Source organism: Pagrus pagrus (assembly GCF_965226575.1).
Source record: "Pagrus pagrus genome assembly, chromosome: 19".
NCBI classification, from domain to species: Eukaryota; Metazoa; Chordata; class Actinopteri; order Spariformes; family Sparidae; genus Pagrus; species Pagrus pagrus.
This window is the reverse complement of record NC_140203.1, coordinates 15,692,992-15,705,589: the sequence shown is the minus strand read 5'-3', so window position 1 is coordinate 15,705,589 and position 12,598 is coordinate 15,692,992. Positions and strand designations below refer to the sequence as shown.

The window sequence follows — 12,598 nt, the reverse complement described above, 5'->3', positions numbered from 1 at the left end:
CACAAAGCAGCCAAATATCGACATGATTGATAGTGTGTGCACGATTTTGTGTGTGTGTGTGTGTGTGTGTGTGTGTGTGTGGATGCGCGGGCAAACCACACCGGACTGATTGTCCTTTGGATGGCCTTGTGTGGGAGACAGATGAAAGATCCACCTCTGCTTATTCCTGGAATGTCAGTCGGGTGGGTGAACAATAAATGCGGTCAGTCTGGGTTGAAGCTGCAGGTCTAGCCTTTCTCAGACGACTCCTGCGGCTCGGAGTATGGAATTCCAATCACAGGTGTCTGTCTGCCTGCCCGAAACGTGACTGAGTAGAAAACAATTCCCCGAAACTCTTCGCCAGCTTTTAGCACAGACCAGGACAAAAGAAATCCAAACAATTACCCTCAGTATCTCTAACCAGTAAATTGCAGACTCGGAGCGATGGCACCTGTAATAGAGCAGCAGCTAGGAGATAGATGTGCAGCCTGCAGCTAAAGACATAAGCACTGGTGAACTTGGCTGCCATGCTCGAGCCCAACGAGAGTGGAGTGTGTTGCTCGAAGAAGCACATTAGGAGGGCTTAGTTTGTTGTAATTCCTCAGTAGAGTTTCCACTGTAGAGGCTGTGCCAGCTAGCAAGAAGTAAAACCAAACACTGCTCGGGTAGTTCAAATATTTGACATAATCTTTAGGCATTTTCAAGCGTTGTTTACCAAGGTGCGGTTTGCTGCAGTTGTGCACATTTTGCTTGTTGTCTCCCTCTGGTTTTCTGCTGTTGAAGTGAGTTTTGGCGTCAACTATATCAAATCACATCAAATAAACTCAATTTTATTTATATAGCCCAAAGTCACATTGCCTCAGTGGGCTTTACAAACTGTGCAGTGAACGACATCCTCTGTCCCTAGACCCTTAATTCGAGTGAGGAAAAACTTGAGAAAAAAATCCCTTTTAACAGGGGGAAAAAAAGATGGAAGAAACCTCAGGAAGAGCCACAGAGGAGGGATCCCTCTCCCAGGATGGACAGACATGCAGTAGATGTCGCATGTACAGAACAGAACATACATATATATTGCAACAGATTTTGGACTGGCGCCCTTCTGGACCAGACAGGCAGCAGGGCGCAGGCATCAGATGCTTGTTCCTGTGCCAGGGTGAGCTGGAAGGAGTGGACGAAGTAGTCCGATAGATAGTGGAAGAGAGAATTAGAGTATTAGATGGGGATTTGAGAACACTGAAAGAGAGATGTAGGGAATTTGTGTAAGCACAACTCATGGTTTTTGCTTACACACTAACCGTGTGCAAGCGACATACACGTAACGACATAGCGACACACAGCGACATAACCCTAAACCTTAACCCCAACCCCTAAACCTGAACCCTAAACCCTAATCCTGGACCCTAACCCTGTACAATAAAGTTAGTGAAGGCCAAATAGCATTAATGTTTTGCTGTTAAAGTGTGTGATTCAGTGCTAAACACATTTCTCACATCATTCTGGATAGCATTACCGTCTGAAACCCGACCCTGCTCCCTGCCTAAATGTCCTGAACAGAAAACAGGTCTCTGTGCATCTATAATTCATTTATTTGAGGAGACCCAACGACACTGTGGTCCTGGTAGAATCAACTCAAATGTTTCTCCAGACAGGATGCAATCATCAAAGTCCAGGATCGCATCCTGTCCGGATAATAAAAACCATCTCAGACATATTTGCAGGGAAAGTTTTTAATTACCATTCCCTCACCACCAACAGTTATATTTGTAGCTGTGAGAGCAATTAAGATTGTGCACAGTTAGCACCAAACCCAGATAGCGAGTCCCCAGCAAATGGCTAGCTAATTCCCCAGCTGCTATGTTTAGGATTATCGCTGCACTGTCTGCTCTCTTTGTTTTAACATCTTTTCCACAACACTGAGCCCTGTGGGGAGTTAGGCGAGCCGGAAGAGCAGGGACAGAGATGGAGGATATGAGGAGGGGGTGTGTGTGTGTTGCAGACAGCGATGCATTTAGTGGGATAATCTGGAATTTGAGCATAAGAAGGAAAGTGTTGGTTAGACACCCTGCGGAGTGGTCTTGTTTTCTAGCTGCGGTTTAAGCTGAGGGCAGACGGCCGTGATGTTGACAGTGAAGGTGATGATGAGGATGAATATTGCATCATTTCAGGACCCCTCGGCGGTGTATCGTTTCAGCCAACCAGAACGGAGAGAGCGGATAGTAAGGGACGGAGAGTTTGAGTTTGAGCGTGTTTTCGGTGGGCGGCGGATGATAATAATGAGGAGTGGGACGGTGTTGTGAGGAAGACTGAGGGAGGCAGAGTGCAAGGCAGAGCTGTCGTTTCTCGCTTCGTTGGTCAGGGATGCGGGGGCTGCAGAGAGGCACAGATGGGAAGAACTCTCCCGTTGCGTAACAGAAACACACAGACTCAGGCTCGCACACAAAGACACACACGCTTGATGTTTACTCTTATATCTTGAGGCTGCTTCGCCTTAAGCGATAGGTGTGCCTGTATGAGTTGCTGTGTGGCAGCTTGAGATGAGGTGGTAGAAGAAGGATGTGTCCTGCCAGTGGTTGACCTGAATCTGGAGGAGTCGCGCCATCAGCCAGAGCTCTGATCTATACTCTTCTCTTCTCGTCACCGCACGCCATCAACAGTAGTAATTGCTTCATGGTGTGTTTTGTTTATTCAATGAGAGGGGGTTTCAGGATGAAAAGTCTGCATGCTGAGCAGAGATGAGCAGACTATGAGAGAGAAAAAGACAGACAAAATGAGTGAAAGATTCAAATAAAGACATCTCCCTCGAGTGTCATTCAGCGGGAGCGCGGAGACGCCTGGCAAGTGAAAAGTAGGCTCGTGAAAAAATAGCAACAAACATGTTTGGAGGCACATGCTTCAGCTGCCAACTTTTCGTTTTTGAACCACACTGAACAAACATGAGCAATGTTACGTCAAGCATTTGATCGCTCTCGCCGAGTAAGACGACTGACAAGTCTCTTTAACATCACCGTGAGTCAACTTTTTTTTATCTCTTTCTGAAAGCAAACCTCTGCAAAAGTGAAGGAAATTCTCATTAGATGTGGAACATTGACGTGAGAATTGATTTCACAATGGGCGGATGTTGCAGAAAAGGTACAAAACAGAGCAAATCAAAATGTTTCTCTCACACAGGACTAAAGGGAAGGAAATCAGGTTTGTGGAAAACTGACTTAAAATCAAAAACCAAGCCCCGCATATGTTCCCCACAGAAAGTTTGAGTGAGGTCAGTTCGTTGAAGAAAGGAAGCTTTCACTACCTTCTGTAACGAAATGGACGGTAACCAAAAATGTCTCTTTATACGCTGTTTCCATTGATTCATTTGAAGGGAAATCTGCCATTAAGACAGGGAATACCTGTGGGTTTGTGTCGGTGAGGGCGGGGATGCCAAAGCAGGATGACCTGAGAAAGCTTCAATGGTTGTTTTGTCCACAACCTCCACCTCCCTCAGCCGGGTCCTGTCAGCGGCTGTATTTTTAGAGAGGTACAGCCTCCAGCGCTCTGTCTTCAGCCTCTCAGGTCTGACTTATTTATCACCTCATTTTATATTATTAAAACCGAGCTAAGTATGGTTTAGTTTGGTCTACAGCCCTCACTATGGATGGTTTTCATTGGGGCTATTTCCTTCAGTTTACTGAAAACCACAATTTAATTTTCGACTAAACTTGACAGGCCGTGGTGTGTTTGAAAGAGGTAACTGGTTCAGTCTCAGTTTAAATAGATTTGAAACTGTAGAGTGAAATAAATGAGGCAAAAGTTACTGCTAACATTGTTAGCTTGCTTGTTGCTTGCTTGGTTAGAGTGAAGAGTAAAAGAGATATGGACTATGGTCGACACATCTCGCCTGACAAAATGATACATCTCTGTTTTAAGGAAACATAAACTGTAAAGATTTTATTAAATTTCACAAAAGTAACACAACATACATTAAATTACAAAACATTATGCTAATTACGTTTTTGCTTAATGACCAAAAAGGGTAACACTAGCTAGCTAAGGCTAATCTAATGTTTACCAGTCATTCCAAACTATCTACCTTATTCCCAGACCCATGATACCTTGTGTGAATTATAGCTGCGGCTTCCGATACTAACTCTCGTTTAGAGTAGTTGGTACTTCGTATCATTCGCTCATGAACTACAAACTCCGAAGAGATGTTTCCTAGTTGATTTACACATGACTAAAGTCTTAAAAAAGTGTGAAAAATACCCGCTTTTCTTGCCAGAAACACACAAAAACAAAGGAACCCTTGTTTAAAAAACGACAATTAATTTACCTCGTACCTTTAATGTAAAGCCTAAAGCCACAGAGAAAAGGGCTTGGTGTCCCTAAGGGACCCTTGCAGATTAAATCGGATGATGTCATCAGTGCCGCTCTGTGTGATGCTTATCGTCATGATGTCGAACACACTTACGCTTCCCAGGAAGTCAGAGTGGAGCGTGTTGCTTGTGTGTGTATGTTTGTCCCGAGCATAAATCCTGTCACAAGTGGGCGATCAGTGGAGATGGCGGCGATGCCAGAGACAATCTGAAGCTGTGTATTTCTTCCTGATTCTTTGTGTGTGTGCAGTCATTGCTTGCACCATGTGATTTAGGGTGTATCACCATGTGTGTGTTTGTGCAGCTAGGGTGGGGAGCAGAAGATGAAAAGGAATGATGGGTTAAGGCGGCTCACGAGACACTGTGAGAGATTGTGTGTGTGGTACCTCCAGCCAACCACACATGCTTTACAGTAGTCCTGCGTGGCACAATGACCCCCTTTTCACACTGAGGGTTGGGGAGGAAGGTAGGAGGGGGAGACCGTAGCTCCAAAAAAGACCTGTTCAGTGTGCGCTGCCGAGTGAGCTTGGCAGTGAAAGCCTCGGTTACCTCAACCGACACACAGGAGCTGCAGGCTCACAGTCGGGCTCTGAGTGGTGGAAAGAAGAGAAGAGGATAAGGAGAAGAGGTGGAAGTGGAGTTGAGGGGGAGCAGATCGGCCTTTCTCGCCAGCTGGGTGCTCAGCTCAGTCTTTCACTGGGGTGGTGCAACCTGCTCGGACCAATTACGCAGGCGAAAAACGGCCCCTTTGTTCCCTTTGCTGGTATCAGAAAACTTAGTTTTTGAGGAAAAAAAGGGAAAAGCTTGATTATTCAAGAGTTTGAGTTCGATGTGAGATCCAATGGATTCTGTCACCACATTTATAAAATGACTACGCCACATGGTCATGCTCCAAAATGTTCTGGCAAACATGCAAAAAACTCACAGCTGAATGATTCAAATGTAAACACTCATAAATGTGGTCAGACAAAACGCTTGTTAGTTTACATTTAAGAGCATGGCAGTCATTTTTTTCCTGGTGGTGTTGCACCCCGTGTTTCTGTAGAAATCCAGCCTGTCTCAGAGGCTGGCGTGGCATTGCTCGGTTGGCAGTGGGCAGGAGGGTGGAGCAGCTCCAGCAGCTACCCAGCAAGAGTCAAACCGCCTGGCTTGGTTTGTGGGCTGTTACACTGAAACATGGACCTTTTTATATATGTGTGTGGAAAAAAAGAGTTTTAAAGATGTGCCCCTTGTCCATTAGCTTGAGGCCCGGGGAGAGCTTTCCGGACATTCAAGCTAACCTTTGGGTGAGTGGTAGCAGACTGTATGATCACAACTGGACCCTGCAGACAGACATGCAGATACAAACACACATAAACACAAACTCAAAGCCCTCCAGAGTGCAGTTACTCGTCCCTGCTTCTGTTTATTTCTTCTCCTTTTTGTCTGTGTGCTTGTGTACTTCTTTTGCCAAACATCCAGCCGCAATTTTTCCTCTTTTCCTCCTCTGGTGACTGACAGCTCTCGGAAAAAGAAAAAAAATGTGGAAAATCCCTTACATAAATCCTGGTGACTTGTTTCTCCCCATGTGTAACTGCCTGCCCTTTTTGAACAGTGGCCATCTTGGCTCTCTGTTACTATGGCCTGTCTTGTCGCAGTCACCGAGCATGTCGTCTGGATGGGAAACTGTGCTAGCTAGCGTCCACCACTAACCGCTCACCACAGGCCTTTGGCCTTGTAGTGTAAGTGCTTGCCGGTGTGTTTTCTGGTTTTTCTACGTATCCCAGCTCAGCTGCACGGGCCGTTAATCACAGTCAGCTCTCCGAGGGACCGGGGTAAGGTTGGGGGGTGGGATGGAAAGAAAGACCTGGTTTATGGACCCGATGGCTAAGACCACAAGGCAACATGGCGTCTATGAAGATTAACATCAGAATGACCCAAAAGGGCCTTTAGATTGAAATTGTCCAGATCTAGTGGTGCACTTGTCTGGACATTAAAGGAGCATTACACCATTTTATTTTCTAGTCACTGACTATGAATACAGATGGTAAATGTCTTCTGTGGCTCTAGTGGAGTTCTGTCAAGTCTCCAGTAGTTAGAGAGACATGGATGTAACCCGTCAGCCGTTGCATCATGGGAATAGTAGGATCCAGTGTTTTATGTTCTTGACCCAGTTATGTGATAGAAATGCAATGATTAGTAGATCTTAACAAAATGAGTTGCCAACTATTTGATAATCGGTTGTTTCTGTAATAACAAGCAAAAATGTCAAACGTTTGCTTGTTCCATCTTCTTAAATGTCAGGGTGTTCTGCTTTTATTTGTTGATCATGACAGTAAATGAAGAGTCTTTGGGTTTTGGACTGTTGGTTGGCTAAAATGAGCAATCTTAAGAAGTCACATTGGTCTCAGTTAACAGTAAAAATAATGGGCAGTTTTATCGATGATGAAAATGATTGGGAGTTTCAGTCCTAATATACAGTATGAGTATGATTAAAGATAGGGACATCTCTGCCTCTCTGTTCTTAATCTTTCTCTTATGAGTCCCCCAACTTTGTGAAAGCAAAGAAATTGCTGCTGTCTGACTGAATAAACTGAAGACACGTACAGTAGAAATGCATCAACATTCGTGAAACATGAACTTGATACACAGTCTTGTGGCGCATGTCCCACACATGTACAACTGAGAGCCTAGTGATACTCCCCGCTGGATTAAAGGGCAGCAGAAACCTGTCTAGTCATGCAAACATGTAAGCCTTAATCTGCACTCTTCAGTCTGGGAATTAGAAACTGGCTGACAATCAGATTACCATTTCCTCTCATACAACACACTCATTAACAGCACTAATGCATGATGTCCTATATATTACAGCAGGGATTATCAACACTCACAAACCATCGCTGGCATGTGTAAATGGCAGGATACAGAGAAATCGTAGTTGCTGAGCACAAAAATCAAAAAGTGATAAAAGACAGTATAAATGCTAAATGGTCACGTTTTCTCACTGGATTGTGATAATGTGTGTTGGTGGTTTGCATTGACTCCTGCACTGCAGTGTGTAGATATCGCAGGCTTTTAGAAAATGAACTAATGGAGCTTTTCTTTTACTTAATGAAGCATTCTCTCTCTTATTTCCCACCACATTTCTTCTTTCATTTTCTTTATCTTTTTCTCTCCATCTCATCCCTCCTTTTCCCATTTCCTTTTCTTTCTTTACTCTATCTCTCTCCACTTCTCTCCATCCGTGCTCCATGCAAACAGCTGCTTCTAGTTTCCTTTTGCTCGGGGCCAATTAGAGGTGCATCACCTTTCCGCCTTTGTTTCCGTGGGTTTTCCACCGAGCAAAAGGGGGGAAAGCAGGGAGAGATCAAAGTCACGACCCCCCCTGCAGGGCTAAGCAGGCTCTCTCTGTAATTGTCCAATAGGGGTTTAACTGACGAATGCCTATAAAACAACACAATCAATGCCAAATGTCAGCAGCCGGCCCGCTTGTTACAGAACAGTATGGACTGCCGAAGCTATTCCCCTGCGCCTACACGGCTGATTCTCTCACAGTCTTTCTGCCTTCTCGCTTCTTTTCCTGCAGCTATTTCATGTCTGCATGTCTGTGTTTCTTTCTTCTGTCTGCCCGGCTATCCATCGTGCACTCCTTGAAATATTGTTCAGTTGAGTGTCTTTTCCTGATCACCGTTAGCTTGTTTAGCAGATTTCGTAGATACTAATTATCTGTGAGGTTTCTCTTTTGTATCCCCTTTGAATGTATCCTGACTTCTAGACGAGAGGCAGGTGGGTAGGCTGTGTTCACGTTAAAACCCCAGCTGGTGATTGAAATCCTTGATGGTCAACACATTGCCTCATTAAATAGCTGGGAGCTTGTAATATCCAGTGTGGGGACTCCCTCTCTTTCTTCCTTTGCTGGAAGAGAAGCGAAAGAGTCTTCAGTGTACTCCTGCGGGGACAGAAAAACGCCCAAAGTCGTTTCCACAGCGAAGCAGAAAGGCTGCAGAGGAGGGAGGAAGAGCTTCAGACCTTATTAGTTTTTTGTGGCTGCGTATGATGGGGAGCTACAGGATGAGAGACCTTGTCCTTTTCCCCTCCCCTCTCAGGGTCTCTTAGTTACACAAGCTTGAATGCAGACATACTGTATAGATCTCTGCAGACACAATGCTGGGACCACAGTTTTGGTTCAATGATATTTTATCAAATCCAGTTTTCTCACCCCACTTTGCTTTCAACATTTGTAGGCAAATGATGGCCGAACTCAATTATTTAATTGAGACTAGTTGTTAGTCTGCCAGGTAGGCTGTTGGATACATCTGCCATTGGCTGACTGTTTCAGTTGTTGTTTTACAAGGGCACCTTCACTGCATCCTGATTGTGATTGGTTTAAAGAAATAGAAACAAGAAACAAGAATGTTTTATCCTATAGACTGGAATGACAGTGGGTTCAGCAAGACATTTCTCCAGCGCTGGCACATAGCTAAAATAAAGTGTGAAGCTAAGTCTGGCTGTGCAAGACTTATGCTATATGCTGAATAGGCAGATGAACGCTGGGCATCAAGGGCAAACAAGCAGCCACTTTTAATCGTGCAGTATGTACAAATTTTGGTTGACAACATTCCCAACCAGCTAGCCCTGGCCCGTCTCTCTCCAAAGCTCCTGTGCTAGCAGCGCAAACACCAATACTTCCTCAGTGTTTTGTGCTCCCCGTCCGGACTGCTAGCGGCATGGCTAACAAAACTAACATTAGCTACAGTTGGCTACGGTTAGCGGTTACTTTAATATGCTGCCCCCTATTTGTTTTTAGTATGAATTCAACAGGTGGTCGTTTCTTTCATATTGCACCTTTTAAGAAAACACGTACAATTAGACGAAACATGAGCAAATTAGGAAAACTTTGTCATAATAGCAACGCACGTATCCCCTGATGGCCACCGTACAGAAGCAACACAAATTTTCATCCTCATTAAAATTCACAACATGTAGCTGCAACCTGTGACACTGAAATAGCAGGTGTAGCTTTCTTACCTAAGCTCGCCTTTTTTTTCCCGCCAGATACTTCTTTCAAACAATGGAGCTCCCATTCCAAAGCTATCTATCTGAAAAGTTTAAATTATTGATCAGATATGGGTGAAACGTTAATTGGGAGGTTCAGCACACTGAAATTGTCAGGACACAATCAGTACGATTGTTTCAGTAGAGAGGACTCGACACTCAATGAAAAATCAGTGGATAAATACAGACGGCAGCTAGCAGAGTCAGCCAAAAGTTTTATTTTAGCCTTTGGCAAGTCACACAGAGTATTCATGGTAATTAGCTCCAGTTGCTAAATCATTCTAACTGGCAACAGTGGTGATCAGAGCAGACTGCAATTGGGATTTGTGTATTCTTCGTCGCAGATGATTCAAACTCATATTCAGGTGTTTTTACCAATCTGGAACCGGATCCAAAATGGCACCAGCTATCTCAACCCAACCCACAACCCTAGCTAACACACACACACACACACACACACACACACACACACACACACAAAGAACACAACAAAGAACTCATTACAACCTGCCAGTCCTTCATCTACCTTTTACTGTTTCACTGTTGCCCCTCTGCCTCCTTTGAGTGTCCGTCATCTCTCTCTCTCTCTCCCTTCCTGTCAGTGTGTGTGTGTGTGTCTCTCTCTTTCTCTCCCTCTCTCTTGCCCCGGGCCCTTTGTTATTGGCCTGTGTTTGCACTGGGCAGCTGGATGGGTTTGCTCAATAAATGGCACTTGTTCGGGCTGCCCAGGCTATCAGAGGTGGGAGGTGTGTGAGTGTGTGTGTGTTGTAGTTTTCTAAGGGTAATCATTAGAGATAGAGAGGTAGAGAAGTTTCAAGAGACAGACTGCAGAATGATGAGGTAGCTATGCCATAAAAAAAATTTGTAAATTGGTTGGCTGTCGATTAACGCTACAGATGGCTACTTCTGTCTGGTGAGGGCTGTGGATCAGAGCCAGTGGAAACACAATATAAGAATGATTTAAACCTATTTTTTCAGGTTAACTATTTGCTCCTCAGCACTTAAAGTGTGACGGATATACATCAAATGCTTTGTCCTGCAGGTAGAAGCACAGATGTGCTGAAAAACGTCACTTTTGAAATGGTGAATGGAGGTGTCAAAGTGATTGGGATGGGGCTTTGTGTGTTATTTGTGAAATATGTATGGACGAGACCAAAACTACCTCCACCAAGGCCCACCAGTTCCTTGTAGTCGGTTTACAGAACGCCAGCCATGTCACAAACCAACTTATTGTCAAAGACTTCCACTTATAAATTAATTCATGAACATTGTGAATGTGACTCCATATGCTGCCCATGGATTCAGGATAGATCGTGTAGATGCTGTCTGGAGGATGGGTGCACAGATGGAGGGAGGAGACATGAGCTGGAGAGACTCACGTAGCTGTGGTCTGATCAATTTAGAGGAAGAGCAGAATCTGTCCTGTCCGAGCAGACATTTAGTTAAATGTAAAAAAAAAACAAAAAAACGAGAAGAAGACAAAAACCATTTCACCAGATGTGAGGAGACGTTTGATTTCCATTAGATTTCCTCCCACTCTGGCTCCCTTTATTGTCTGTTGTTTGTTGAGCCGCTTGTTGCAGAGGGACTGGATAACTGTAGGCTCCTGGGGAAGATCAGATTTCATGTTGCGATGTGCCTCCCTCCCCTTCCTCCATCTCCTCTCCGAATGCCCTTCGGTAAAATCCCTCCTTCTGTGATATCTCTTTTTATGTCACTTAATATCCCTCTCTCTCTATCCCCCTGACCACGTCGCTCTCTCTCTGCCAGCCTCTTTCACTTAGTGCTGTTCAGCCTGGAGCACACCACACAACATAAAGGCTGATTTTAAGCCCAATTTGGCCATGACAACTGATTTTCAAGTTTGCTGAAAGACTGCAAAATCATAGCGCACATCACCATGGACAGTCGGCAAACGCTGTCTTAGGGGTTATAAATTGTTGCCTCTCAGGTCAGAAGCAATCGTGGTTCTATTACATCCATCTGAATGTGATCCTGAGCAGGTTGACAGAAATGTGAATCACTCATTTTCCGAGAATCTGTCGTTAAATGTGCGGGTCTTTTCACAGCCAGTCTGAATTTTTAAAAGGCCCTTTTCTCCGCAGCTGTATTGTCCCTCTCTGTCTTTCTGTTTCAGTCCATTGTTAGACCTCTTTTCTTCTGACAGGCGGCAGAATTCGAGCCAGCAGCTCTCCTCCCACGCACCTTACAGCAAAATGGAGGCAAGAAATGCAACTCTGGCTTTTCCAGCTCTACCTGTGCCCTCCAGCAAATTGTTAAAGCACATATTGTCAGGTTGAAGATAATTGACGTAACTTTCGCGAGCACTCTGGGTTGTTTCTCTCAGAGATGTATGATTTTCTGGTTGGGCCAGCAATCTGTAAGTCGTCAGCAGAAACATTGTGCAAATAACCCTGACGGCAGGATAACAGGTCCGTGCTGAAGGCGTGTGATGTTTGCTCTTGGGCTGATACTTTTCCTGAGATGGCTACAAGCCAAAATGGCCAATTTGACTCAAACACAAGCGCATGCTCGTGTTATTAACACGTCACAAATCAGACCAGGAGCTCCGAGATAAAAAACCTTTGACACACCAGCCGACTGGGAGCTGGGCTCACTTGACATTTACTGAATATCTTCCTCAGTGTTCGTAGAAAGCACTGGATTGAGTGACAGAGCTGTTTGTGACTGTAGGAGGAAGAGAAAAACGAAGCGGTTCCGCATGTGCTGCTTTGTTGTGGGATTTGGAGCTTCCTCTGTCGCGTCCACATGGTGTCCACATGATCGAGACGGTCATGTTTCACTAAGCTCTCTCACTCTTTGTCAGCTCTTTTATTCTCTCTCTCTCTCCTTCTGTTTTTCCTCATCTCCCTCCGAGTGCTCCAGTTTTACATATCTTCCTGTGTCATTGTCGCTGAAGCTCTCTGTCGTTTGGCCCACTTTGTAGACCTATAAATGGCAGAGCCTGCTCAGGGCGAAGTGGTTGTGATTGGCTTGGAGTGACAACTTAGGAAGTATTTTCCCTGTCACATCTGGAAGGAGAACCTAGAGTAGCTTGCCTTGTTAGATTTGGTCTCTTTGAGTGTCTGTGTTTGGGCCTGTGTGTCTTCTGTCCAACAGTATAAAGCCTAAGGAAGGTTTCAGACGTTGAACTTCAAACTCTAGCAGTCAGCAAACTTACCTATACGCGCGTATAATGTCGTCATTTTCCCAAAGTTAACCCTTTTAATGAC

The 12,598-nt window shown here is 44.8% G+C and overlaps 1 protein-coding gene across 1 annotated transcript in view; it reads left to right on the top strand.

Annotated features, from left to right (window-relative positions):
• The window catches only part of bcr (BCR activator of RhoGEF and GTPase), a 90,287-nt gene that overhangs the window by 2,642 nt on the left and 75,047 nt on the right, over positions 1 to 12,598 (top strand). The gene's annotated exons all lie outside the window — the stretch shown is intronic.